The 12,024-nt window shown below is 36.6% G+C and overlaps 1 long non-coding RNA gene across 1 annotated transcript in view; it reads right to left on the bottom strand.

Moving 5' to 3' along the window:
• The window catches only part of LOC114154118 (uncharacterized), a 40,226-nt gene that overhangs the window by 8,956 nt on the left and 19,246 nt on the right, over nt 1-12,024 (bottom strand). Inside the window, exon 2 of the long non-coding RNA XR_003597495.1 lies at nt 84-254. This is a non-coding gene — a long non-coding RNA (uncharacterized LOC114154118). The remainder of the gene's footprint in view (nt 1-83; nt 255-12,024) is intronic.

Genomic DNA, 12,024 nt, shown 5'->3' with positions numbered 1-12,024 from the left:
TGTTTGTGTTGTTTTGTATGTTTTACCCTAACAAACCAGTCAAAGTGTGAGTCAAAGTGTGGGGGTGGAGGTGTGTGCCTTACCATAGTGGCTTCACACCAGGTTCATCTTCAAATTCAGTGCATTAACACATCGTGACATTGGACACGTTTGCAACCATCTCAGTTTGAAAGGTGATATTTAAAAAATGGCTGCCGCATTGCCTCCACTTTTCTCTTTGTGTTGATACATTGGAGCTGCCTCTGCCATTGAATCTGATGTGACACAAAAATAATAATCTCTCATCACTCAATAAAATGTTGATGTTGTTGTTCAATGAGGATATCAGATTTTCAAAATGTTGCTGGCACAGTTTCATTCATTATTAACTATCATTTCTTAACCGACAACTTACCACTTAATTATATAAACTGGAGGCATTGAAAGACTAGATGGTAAAAACAACAAAAAATAAAAAGTTGACAAAGTGCGGCTTTAATAAAACGTCAGGTTTCAGTGACAATCTGTATCATAAGTAATTTCTTATCAGCTAAATGTAACTTTTGGCTTGAAACGAGACACTCACATCTCTCATCCAGGTGTGCACCCACAGTTTTATCCTGCCTCTACACATTTAAAAGGTCAGGTGTGTCCTGGTGAGTGGCCAAAGGTTTATGACCTTCTTCTCCATTTTGTGTTACCTCACACCATTAGCCCATGGTCGTTGTTTCAGCTGGTAGGAATGTTATTGTGGATGTGCTCTGGCTTGCCCAAAATGTCTTTTATGACCTTTGGATGCTTGTTGAATATTCACCTTCCCTGTATAAAACTGGAAATCTTTTTGTCCTATATTGTGATTTTACTCTCTCTCTCTGAAAATTCAGAAGAATGAAAAAAAAAAAAAGTACATATCCATTTGAGAATTTACATTGCATTTTCTTTCCAGGCTACTTGGAGTTTCTTATTGCATTTATGAAATTATTGCAACGGTTTCCTTAATACATCTGCTCATCTGAAAACATGTTTGATGTGGGTCCAAACTGAAGAAATGGCACACATGTTTTAGGGGAGTCATTCACTCCCTTAAAATGCCTTCATTATTTTCCTCACTTAATTGTTATCTGATGAACTTGTGTTGAAAATTAAATGTTCGGATTATTAGCTGAATTAATTAGAAAACAGATCCAACTCCCCTCATGTCAACCAGGGTAAGTATTTAGCATGCCAAGGTCAGTATAGGTTTAGTGCGTCACGAGGAAGAAAACCAAAATCTAAAAAAAAAAGAAATGCCGTACTGTATGGAACTCTACATTCCATATATCCATTTCTATAACAGACGAGGCAAAGTATAGATCTCCAGTCCGACGTGAACCAACAGGAAAAAAAAAATTACATTTATGCACACACTTAAATATAACAAAGTGTCTTCTTAACAAAAATGTCAAATGAATGTTTTTGGCTGGTGGAAGAAATCCAAAATCCCCAAAGACGCAGCATGCCTTAGCTCAGAGATCATGGCACCCTTCTGAGTTGAATACTATATCCATCATCACAAGGAACAGTGAAGCAAAAGGGGACATTTGACATAATGATGGTCATTGCTGAGCCTATCTATCTCTATACATGGAGTCTGGCAGTCTGGCATATAGAGCGCTTTAACACACAGGGAACACTCCCTCATCCGTCCTGCACACAGAAGACATTGGATTCATTTGCAGCTGAACAATCTACTCCTTCTTTTGGCCTTTCCTGTCCAGACACACTCGCTGCTGCAATCTGTCTGCTGTGAATGAAGATAAATCGGGCGGTGGTGTTCTCCTTTATCAGTCAACATTGAAGTATCTGAAAGTCTCCCTCTCACATGGCTGAATAATGTCAACTTGAGGACCTCTTTCTCCCCCCGCCGGCTGATTTCTTTTATCCTTATCCTCCAGATACATTCCTGAGAACATTCAAGAGCATTAATGATAAGCATGAAGCTTCAAAGTTAGAGCACACTGATAATGAAGTGGGCTTTTTATGTTCCAGTGATTCTACAACAGCAGGTCATACAAGGGACTGTAAGAAATGCTGTGTAAAAACATCTAATGCAAGTTGATTGATTCATTTGGAAAGAACGTGAGGAGGTCCTTTGGTTAAGATTCCTCAAGAGCTTCCAATAAAATAAATAATGATATAATATTCAGTTCAATTTATTTATGTAGTGCCAAAATACAATAAATGTAATTTCAAGGCACTTTAAAAAAAAAGCCCCAAATGTGCAGCTATGTAGAATCAAATTCGGTCCAAATTCATTTCACTTTAACTGGAAATTACAGCAAGTTTATTTGGAAATCAGACTTTAACCTTTGAGTCTGACAACCCAAGCTATAAGAAGAAGTGAATTAAAGTTTCCAACACAGCTTGTTGTACTTCTGCTTCTAATTCTCTTCTACTCTTTCATATAAATGTAAGTTTAAGGCTGGTCACATCAGGCCAAAAATGCTTTTAAGTTCTGTAAGTGTAGTGTAAGCCAAGAAAAAAAAAAAAAAAAACAAGAAAAAAACTAAAGCAATATTTGATATTATCTTTAACTGGCATCAAATGTGCTTTCCAGGGGTGTTGTAATGTAACATCTGAAACTCCTTCAACATTAAACATGTTTTGACAAATCAGGCATGTGGCATTCATTATTGTTTTGTTTTATTAAAGTATGCAGACGCTGATAACACTACAATCAGTATAATCTTGGTGATTCAGACTGAACTTTAAAATGTCTTCACATGGGAAAATGTAACTATTTTTTGTTGCTCTGCGGGGCAGAATGACAGTTCTGGCTCTGGAGTTGAGTTGATAAATGAACTGTCTCAGACACACTCGGATCGAATTGTTTAAGCTTTTCCCAGACTTTGGAAAATCTTGTCACACTGGACAAAAGACACACAGACTATACTTTAAGCTTAAGATCTTCTCTACATGTTTAAATTAGATCAGAAAAAAGGAAAAGTTAGAACATGGGGTTCACTGCAGAAAATCCAGTGATCCCCATCTTTATGATCTTTATGTGATCAAGTACAATCTAATATTGACATGATTCTTCCAAAGCTTCTGCTGTTCCCTCTTCACTAATGGTAAGACTAATCCAATTCATATTCAACCTGTGCACTTTTATTAGTCCTTTCTATAAGGTTTCTTTGTTTCTCGCTAAAGTAAAAACTATGCACATCAAACCTATTGTATGTACAAAATGCTGAGTTTTATGTTCTGTTGCACCCTTAATGAACACATAAATAATAACTTATGATGTTAACCACTCTGTCTGAAATTCTTTCTTCAATGGGCATGCAAAGAACAAACTTTGCTGAGGAAAGACTGCAAAGTCCATATGAGTCTTTCTGCATGGTCTGATTTCCCCATCAAAATTCTCTCAAGTGCCTGGACAGAATTTGGCGACAAGCAAGGCCTGATTTACACATCTTCCATTTCCGCTGCTCACTATCTCCCTGTACCTGACAGGAGCAGCTGGACCTCATGACATATAGGCCATGTCATTTCCAAAATTCCTGCAGTGCTGCTCTGCTCTCAGCTTTTATGTCAGCACTCAATATGATGGCCTAATTTTACCATCCATGGGACACTCGTGTCCACCCTGTGTAGATGCATATATCTATATATAGTATAAACTGACTTTTAGTGCAGTTTGATATAACCTTTTGTCTACTTTATGCATATTTTAGGGCATAATGGTGTGTTTTGCATTTCTTTTTTTGAAAGGGTAGAAAGTTCATCTCAACATATGTCTTGGGTTTATAACTAGTTAACTTATCAAACAAAAGATTTGACTGATACAGTCCAATACTTTGACATAAATAAAACTTGAAATCCCCAGAGATTCATGAAATCTAGTTTCTATTATACTATTCTATTATGATTTAATTTTAGTTGAAAAATATATATTAAGTATGAGACATAAAAATTGATAATCCCTTGTAAGAGATTACTTTTCATATTTCTTTCATTCAAAGGAAAAGTAGTGTAAACAATAATAAAAGATGAAAAAAGAAAGAGATAGCTGCTGCCTGAACCATCAGTATCTGCTGACCAAAAATGTTGCATGGTTTGAAAGGGTCATTATACAATTGTTGTGTCAGCTTCTCAATGTAACTTTGTGTTAGTAACTTTTAACTTTCAATCTACCAGCCATGCACAAACCACCAACAACCCTCCAAGGTCTTGTTAAGGCCATGGAATGAGCTGCACAGCCCTCTGGGTAATGGGCTGGGGATGCGCTGGAGGGAAACTCAAGCCCTCTTGCCATTCTGGGCAGAGCGCAGCAGGCCACGCTCAGTATCAATGACAAAAGCAGACAGGCGACAAGCACTGATGTTTAAAACATGAGCTTGAGAAAGTTTGTGCAGCGAAGTCAATTATAAGTTTTTGAGAAAGTTGGAAAAAGTTGCATCAGCAGCAAATATAAACCAGGGCTTGATTCACAAATACAAATGGAAAAGTTACAAATGCATTTGCTAAAACGATATTGTTTCATCCTATGAGCAGGAAGCAACATTGATAGAAATGGACTGAGCTCCATCCAATAGATTTAATGGAGAAACCCAAGCAGTTACCGATTAATCTATTGAGCATAAAAGAACATAATTTAGTGAAATATGGCTTTGCTAGAAGTGCTAACTCTCAGGCAGAAACATTTAAACAAGCATGTGGCCAAACTACTGTGTAGTCCACAAAGACGCAGCAGTGTTGTATAAATTCAGACGAGAGCAAGGAGTTGTTCTGGTTGAAACCATCTGGGAGTCATTTGCAAAGGAACTTCTGGCATTGATTCCAATGGGGCCTGTTTTTGATGTGTAGATAGGCACGGTACACAGTTCAGTCAATGTGAAAATTTTCGAAGATAAATGCGACGCTGTCATCGTAACTGTGAGGAAAAATTTCAACCTAAACCATGGGCACAGTAAAATTACTTTTATAGCATTTTTCCATACATCGACATAAAATGTGAGGGATTGAGTTGTTCCATATTTTCCAATCATTTAATTTTAGACCCAATAAAAGGAGGCAGAATCATCAAAAATATATGTCTACAAAATCAAAAAACTGTTTTAATGGCAAAGCATTTCAGTTACTTAATAATAAGCAAATGTAAACCAACTGTGCCACATTAAGACGGTAAACGTTTCCCACAAACAGGGAGCTTTAGTGCTTGGCTTTCCCTCCGTTTTGAATCAAATTAGTTCAGGGGCCTTTTTAGGGAGAAATACTATGAGGAAACAACACAAGGCTCAACTATTACAAAAACAAAAAAAAAAACGTTTACGTTTTTAAGGTCTTTCTGCATAGTTTGCACGATCTCCACTTGTATGTGTGTTTTCTCCATCTGTCTTCTGTGAGAGGACTGCGAGCTTCATCTCAAACTCCAAAAACATGACTGTTGACAAATCTGAATACTGCAAGTTACCGTCAGGTATGAGTGTGTGTTTTTAAAAAATGGTTGTTTGTCCTGTGTGTATCTGTGATGCCCTGCGAAAAACTGGCAAGCTGTCCAGGGTTTACCTCGCCTCTCAGCTAATGACTGCTGAAGAGGGGCACCAACTTCCCAGCAACCAAAAAAGAAAATGTGGGCATAAAAAAAATAGATCGTTTCTTGGATTTCGTCCCAAATTATGAATTATTTAACAAACCTCTGTTTAGCACCATTTACACACCAGAAAATTATTTGGGGTTTACAGAAAAAGAAAGGAAAAAAGAAAGTTAAAATTAAAGTCAAACATTGGATTATAGTAAAAATTGGCATTACATTAATCATCACGTAAAAACAAACAAAAAAAACTTTAAAATGCAAATTTAATAGAAATAACTAAGACATAACGAAAGGGTAACTGATTAAGCATTTTACCTCTGTAGGAAAGTTGTAATAAACTGCAAAGTTTTCCATCCTTACAGAAAAAGGAGCCATCAATTTCCTCATATCTCAGGTTTTCCAGAGATACTTCCATAGAGCTCTGGTCCTGGAAACAGTGAGTAAACACATCTCTGATGACCTCAGGCTTCTATTTGGATCATACCTGTCCAGCAGCTGTATGTGGGCTTAAGACTGTTCAGGTTATCATATAACAATAAGCGGATCTATTCTTAAACTGAGAGCCAGTCTATGCCTGGTAAAATGAAGGTCATTTTTCTGGTGTTGGTCAGGAGTCTAGCAGCAGCATTTTGGATGAGCTCCAGCTGGATGTTTGTTGTTGTTATAGGTAGTGATAAAGACACAGATACATTATAACAACCAACTGAAAATGAAAGCATTACTAGTTTCCTGCTGTTCTGTTTAATGAATATGGTGACATTTTCAGTATTTGAATAAGGTAGTATTCAAATACTAGTAGATTGATTTAATAAACTTCATATGGATGTTTAAATTTACAGATAAGTCTGCATGACAGCTCATTTTCTTGCTTGTGATCCTGAGGCTTATTCAATCTAGTTAAGTGTTGATCTCTAACCTTGCACTTTGGGCACCATAGGGAAGAATGAAGTTGGACAAAATATTAAACCATCCACTAATTTATATTATGGACTTCCTTACAGTAAGCAACTACTGTAGTACATGTGCTAAAACAGAAATCAATTTGACAAACAGGCATATGTACAGTTAGAGATGTTTTAATACTTCATAGTTGGAGCTAGGGAAAGTTATTGATATTTTGAATAAACTGACTCAAGATAAACACTTTGAGGAACCTCATGAGCGGTCTTTGTTCAACAAGGTTCATAAATATTAAATGAGAGATAGTAGTCCAAGACCTAAGAAGAAATAAAAGGAAAAAAAAGCATTTGATGAAATTACAGGGATTTGTTTTTGTGTTGTTGTTGTTGTTTCAAGTGTGCATTGGCACCATGTTTGTCTCATTGCAATCAAATGTGCAACATCATTGATATGTCCCTAGAGCCTTGCTATGCAGATTTTGCCAAATTCAACTTTCATACATAAGACAAACAGAGAAAATACTCTTCCACAAAAAATGGAAATTACGCCTGATTATGATGAGGGGCAATGATTAAAATAATATTGTGCTCTGACAAGTAAAACATATCTGCAATCTCAGAGTCTGCCCTTAAAACATGGACAATTTACAGCAATGCCCTCAGCAGATTTGCTGCGCTAAGATTACAATCTGAGCCGCTATGAGAACGCCATTTACTTCAGATGGTTGGTAAATTACAAGGAAAACAAAGCGCACACACCCATATAGCAACATGCAGACACTTTGGCACCGTTACATATAGTTGCTGCTTTGTGAGAACACCTCCAGTATTCCAGCACTAAACTGTGTATGGACATTACTGACAAAAGGCACCAGAATTTAAAGGTTGTGTCATATTTCCACAGACAAAAGTTCTTGCTCTTTTTAAAGTCGACATGAAACAGCAGAGGCTGGAGTCGTTTGTGAATTCTCTGTGGCTCAAATCTACCCTTAAGCTTAAGTGGCTTTCTGGCAGATTGAAAAATAGTCCTCCAAACTTAGCAAGCACTTTAATCTTGTGGCTTTTCAAGAAATAGGCGGATTTAGCTTTTCCTCAAAGGACAGTTAAATGGTCATATTAACAGAGAGTTTATTATAGCAAAGAAAACCGACAAAATTTGGACAGTTCTCCCCAGCAATAGTTCTATGTTATAAAAAGTTGGCTTTGCAGTAGGAAATCTGACACTGCTTTCAAACGACTGGACACAGGAAGGTAGTGACAAAACCTGCAAACATTTCATCACCTTTGAGAAACTTCAAGGACTGAAATAAAAGCATCTGTGCAGAAGCTCCAGCTTTCATTGTTTCGAGGACCTTAAAGGAGGTATTATTCTTTGAACAGTGAAAAAGCTTGTTGTAGCCGCTCCTCCAGCTCCACAGGTCTCTTTCAAGCTGCAAATTCAGTCTACAGACAGCTGCACACCCGTATGGAACTGCCTCCATGAGTTCCCTGCTGCCTGCATCCATTAGAGAGACAGAAAGATTGATGCAGTGCAGGTTGCTGGCATGCACCAGAGGTTAGATTTCACATTAACTTATTAATCAGGGCAGATTTACGTGATCCTTTAGATAAACTAAGACATCCACTTCCAGGTATACTGCTTTCACTGCCTGACACTGGAGTTTCTGTAACCAGAAATTTTAAAAAATGGAGGGATGTTATCTTAAGGGGTGCATCTATATATCTTTGGCATTTAAGACTGAAGGAAAACGTACTTTAGCATCCGTGTTGCAGGACATAAAGAAACGTGTCACTGAGAGCAAAGTTGCTCTGACCCAGACAACACGACTCCAGAAATTATTCTCAGCTTGGGGAAAATGTCTCTGATGTAGCAATATTAAAATAGATGAAATTTAATACTCTTAAAGCACTCTCTCCTAACCTGTGAAAAATCTGTCTAAAGAATAAATCATAAATCAAGAAGAAATGTTAGTATTTGTTTCATAAATACCAATAAATTTAATACTTATGCTTCATTAATTTACATGTGTCGTTGGAACTTGATTAAATAAAATGTTCAGTGACCAGGTGAAACACTAGTAGTATTATAAACTAATAGTAATGATTCCGTCTGCATTTTGTATTTTCAAATGCTGATGCAGTAAGTAAATAACCATTTTTTTACATCAACATCATACAATTTTAGCTTACAAAGCAGCCATGATGGATTTTGGATTTTGGGGTCAAGGATTGTGAGAATCATTTGACTGACTCCCATTTTGATTTATGGCCTTCTGTGACTTATGTAAATATTTTTTATATTTTTAACCACTGCCATGAAAGTTTCAACTTGTGAGTGAAAATTATTTAAAGCGTCATTAAACTGCATCCTTCCACAATGATTTAGTGACAGTGTATAAGAATGTTTTATTTAGTTTTTTTCTATGATACAAACCAAAACACAATGTTTTAAAAATGACTCCAGCGTTGTGAAAACTAGCATTTGAAGAAGTGGTGCTTGTTATTAAAAACGTGAGGACCATCCGAATAAGAAACACCAACTCAACAGGGTGGAAAACCGAATAAATAGAGGCCACAGAGACTGTTAAAGAGGAAGGATGTTATATATACTGTATATATAACTCAAAAATGATTAAAACCTAAAAAGATTCATGACCAAATTCTGATATGGTTTGTCAAAGAGGACCTGTTTTGAAAACCAGTGACATTTTTATTTTCTATAACTGTCTTAGTTTTCTTTATAGAAACATGATTATATATAACTCCATGAATCATATCCACCAGTGGGAAGTCACTCAGATTATAGAGTTATGATGATTGGCCAAAGGGGATCTGAACAAGAATCAGTGCAAATATGCTTTTTCTCCAGAAAAAAAGTTGCATTTGTTATTGAAGTCATTGATCTAGCTGTACTCTGAAGGCGGAAACAGAATACCTTAACTTCTGCTAGGGACAGATGGTTGGAATGAGGAAGAGGGGGGTCAGTGTGCAAGAGAGAGTGATTGAGTGATAGAGTGATAGATAGCTGGAAAAGGATGCAGCTGCAGCCTGGTCCTGTGATGGTAGGGGTTCAAAAACAAACTGGGGCTTTGGACCAAACTGTGACACAATAACCTTTTTAAAGTAGCCACGTATATTTAACAGAAAAAGAAAATAATTTATATTAGATATTTTGGTGGAAAAAATTGTGTTTATTGTTTGAAAGTTAATACTGTATCCATATGACAACCTTGTCCTTTCAAACGACTTTAAAATTAAAAAGGAACCTTAGAACAGAGAAGCTCATGAAACATTCTTGAATGTGGAGCTTGTTTGATGATATTCAGCTTTATCTTGAAACATTCTATTTTACAATAACCAAGGCCACTTGGTATCTGATTGCAGGAAACCTAGCATCAGGAATATCTCCTCCTCGTACCGCCCAGCCCCCACCACTTCTGCCCTGGGGGCTTTCAGCCAGCAATGTTCCAAGGTCTTGCTTTAATCACAACAACAATTATGGAAAAATATGGAACCTTTATGCAGCTTAGTTCATACCACTTCCAGTGTCTCTCCAAAAAGAGCATTAAACTGATAACAAGTAAGACTTTTTTTTTTTTTTTTATCACATCTGCCAATTAGTAGAAAGAGTTTCTTAACTTTTTAATAACTTTATAGGGTGGGAATATTTAAATGTTAGAATTAGTTTGTTCACTAAGAACAAACTAATTGTTCTTAGTGAACAATTAACAATTAGTTTTCATTATGCTTCATTTAAAGTTTAAATACATCAAAAACCTGTTCTATAAAGAACATGTTGCTATAAATGAGAATTGACCCCATTTGTTCCATATTATTATGGAGTAACATGATGAAGTACATTCATCTCCTGAACCATGTGAGGAGCTGAGCTGCGTTTGCTCTGGATGTGACCCAGACTTGCTGTCTCTTGGGGGGGGTGGATCAACCCCAAGAGTCCTGGGCCTCAGGAACTCATCAGAATGTTATCAGTCTTTTGCCAAATCTGTTTGATTGCATTGAGTTTTCTCATGTTCGTCTTATGGGACATATTCGGAAAAAAATAAAAAAAACAAAATCTAAACAAGACAGCAAAGTTTTACAACTTTATGAACATTCACAGGGCAATTGGAGCACTGACAAACCGCTTGAGAAATCGCTCATATCCCAAGGAAATAATTAAACTTGATCTACATAACGAATTAAGGCTACAATTGTTGGAAATGGAGATGTGGAGTTTCAGTTTGTATTATTCAAAGTGATATTGTTTTATGGATTTTATAGGATGCAATTTTCTTTCCTTATATTTTCATGACTAGAGTGTTAGCACTAAATGCTGGGCTTCAAATTGTATTGTTTCATATCTGACAATGATATTAGAGTATATATTCATCTAACTATATATCCATTCTATGACTTTGTATTTTTGTGCTTTCAAGATGTAAAGCACCTTGAAATGCCTTGTTGCTGAAAGGTGCTGTACAAATTAAATTTGATTGATTGATGTGTGTAACTCCACTCCCAAGTCTAAATGTTAACCTCTAAAGTTGGAGCAGCATTATACCTTTGAGTTTTAGAATGATTTTGTGCAGAAGAGAAAAAAGCTTATTTTTAAAAAGATGTCTTTTTATCTGGTGTATGTTTCAACAATTGTTGAAACAACAGTTGTTTCAACTGTGATTCAACCATCAGTGATTGTAAACTACAATCAATGCTTAGTTGTTTGCAATGTTTCATCAAAGATGGAAAAAAAAAGTCTGAAGCTAAATTTGTGTTCTTCACCTTGCTGTCCAGAAGCTCTGCTTGGTAAACAGCATATTTATGTTTCTCCTGTCTGGACATGAGATACAGCAGCTATATAAGGTGATGGATGTTTGATTTTTGTCACTCTAATTATAGTAAAAACTATGACAGTTGCATAGGATCTGATTGATAATTACAGAGAAAGTAGAGAAGACGGGATGAATGCAGCGACACAAACACCCGATAAGGTGAAGTGAGGGTTTATGAAGAGCCTTTCCCCCCAGCAGGAGATGTTTTATTAGCGCCGTTTAAATGACTGGCTTGTTAAACATCAAGCAGCAGGCAGGCAGTCAGGCGGCTGTGGCTGCAGGATCTGCTGCATTGCTCCAATGCTGGCTATTATCACCCTCTTCGAATCTTTATTTGACATGCTAGTGTGCGGACAGGGTTGTTTAGAGACACAATAATCACTTCAACTTTAGCTGAAACTCAAGAATACCACCTGAAAGTGAAAGCCAGGACCCAGGTGGTCTGAGGTTCTTCAGCATAATTTTGATATCAGAGAGACAAATTAAGTCAAGAACGACACTTGCAGATGATCTACATTAATAATTCATGCAAGTTTTTCTAACATTTTAGGAGACCCAGCTGATTGGAGTTAAAGGAATAAAGAACAACAAATGTTTCCCATGGTTCAATGCAATCAAGCAAAATGTGAGAAGGTATTTTTTTTTAGTAGACAGATCTAGAGGATGTTCATTTTAGGGTGGGTTGTGTGAAGTACTTATGAATTCTAAGTGTCTTAACTTTCATTGTGTTGCAAAACAG

The sequence above is a fragment of the Xiphophorus couchianus genome, chromosome 12, assembly GCF_001444195.1.
Source record: "Xiphophorus couchianus chromosome 12, X_couchianus-1.0, whole genome shotgun sequence".
NCBI lineage: Eukaryota > Metazoa > Chordata > Actinopteri > Cyprinodontiformes > Poeciliidae > Xiphophorus > Xiphophorus couchianus.
This window is presented reverse-complemented; position numbering and strand designations above follow the sequence as displayed.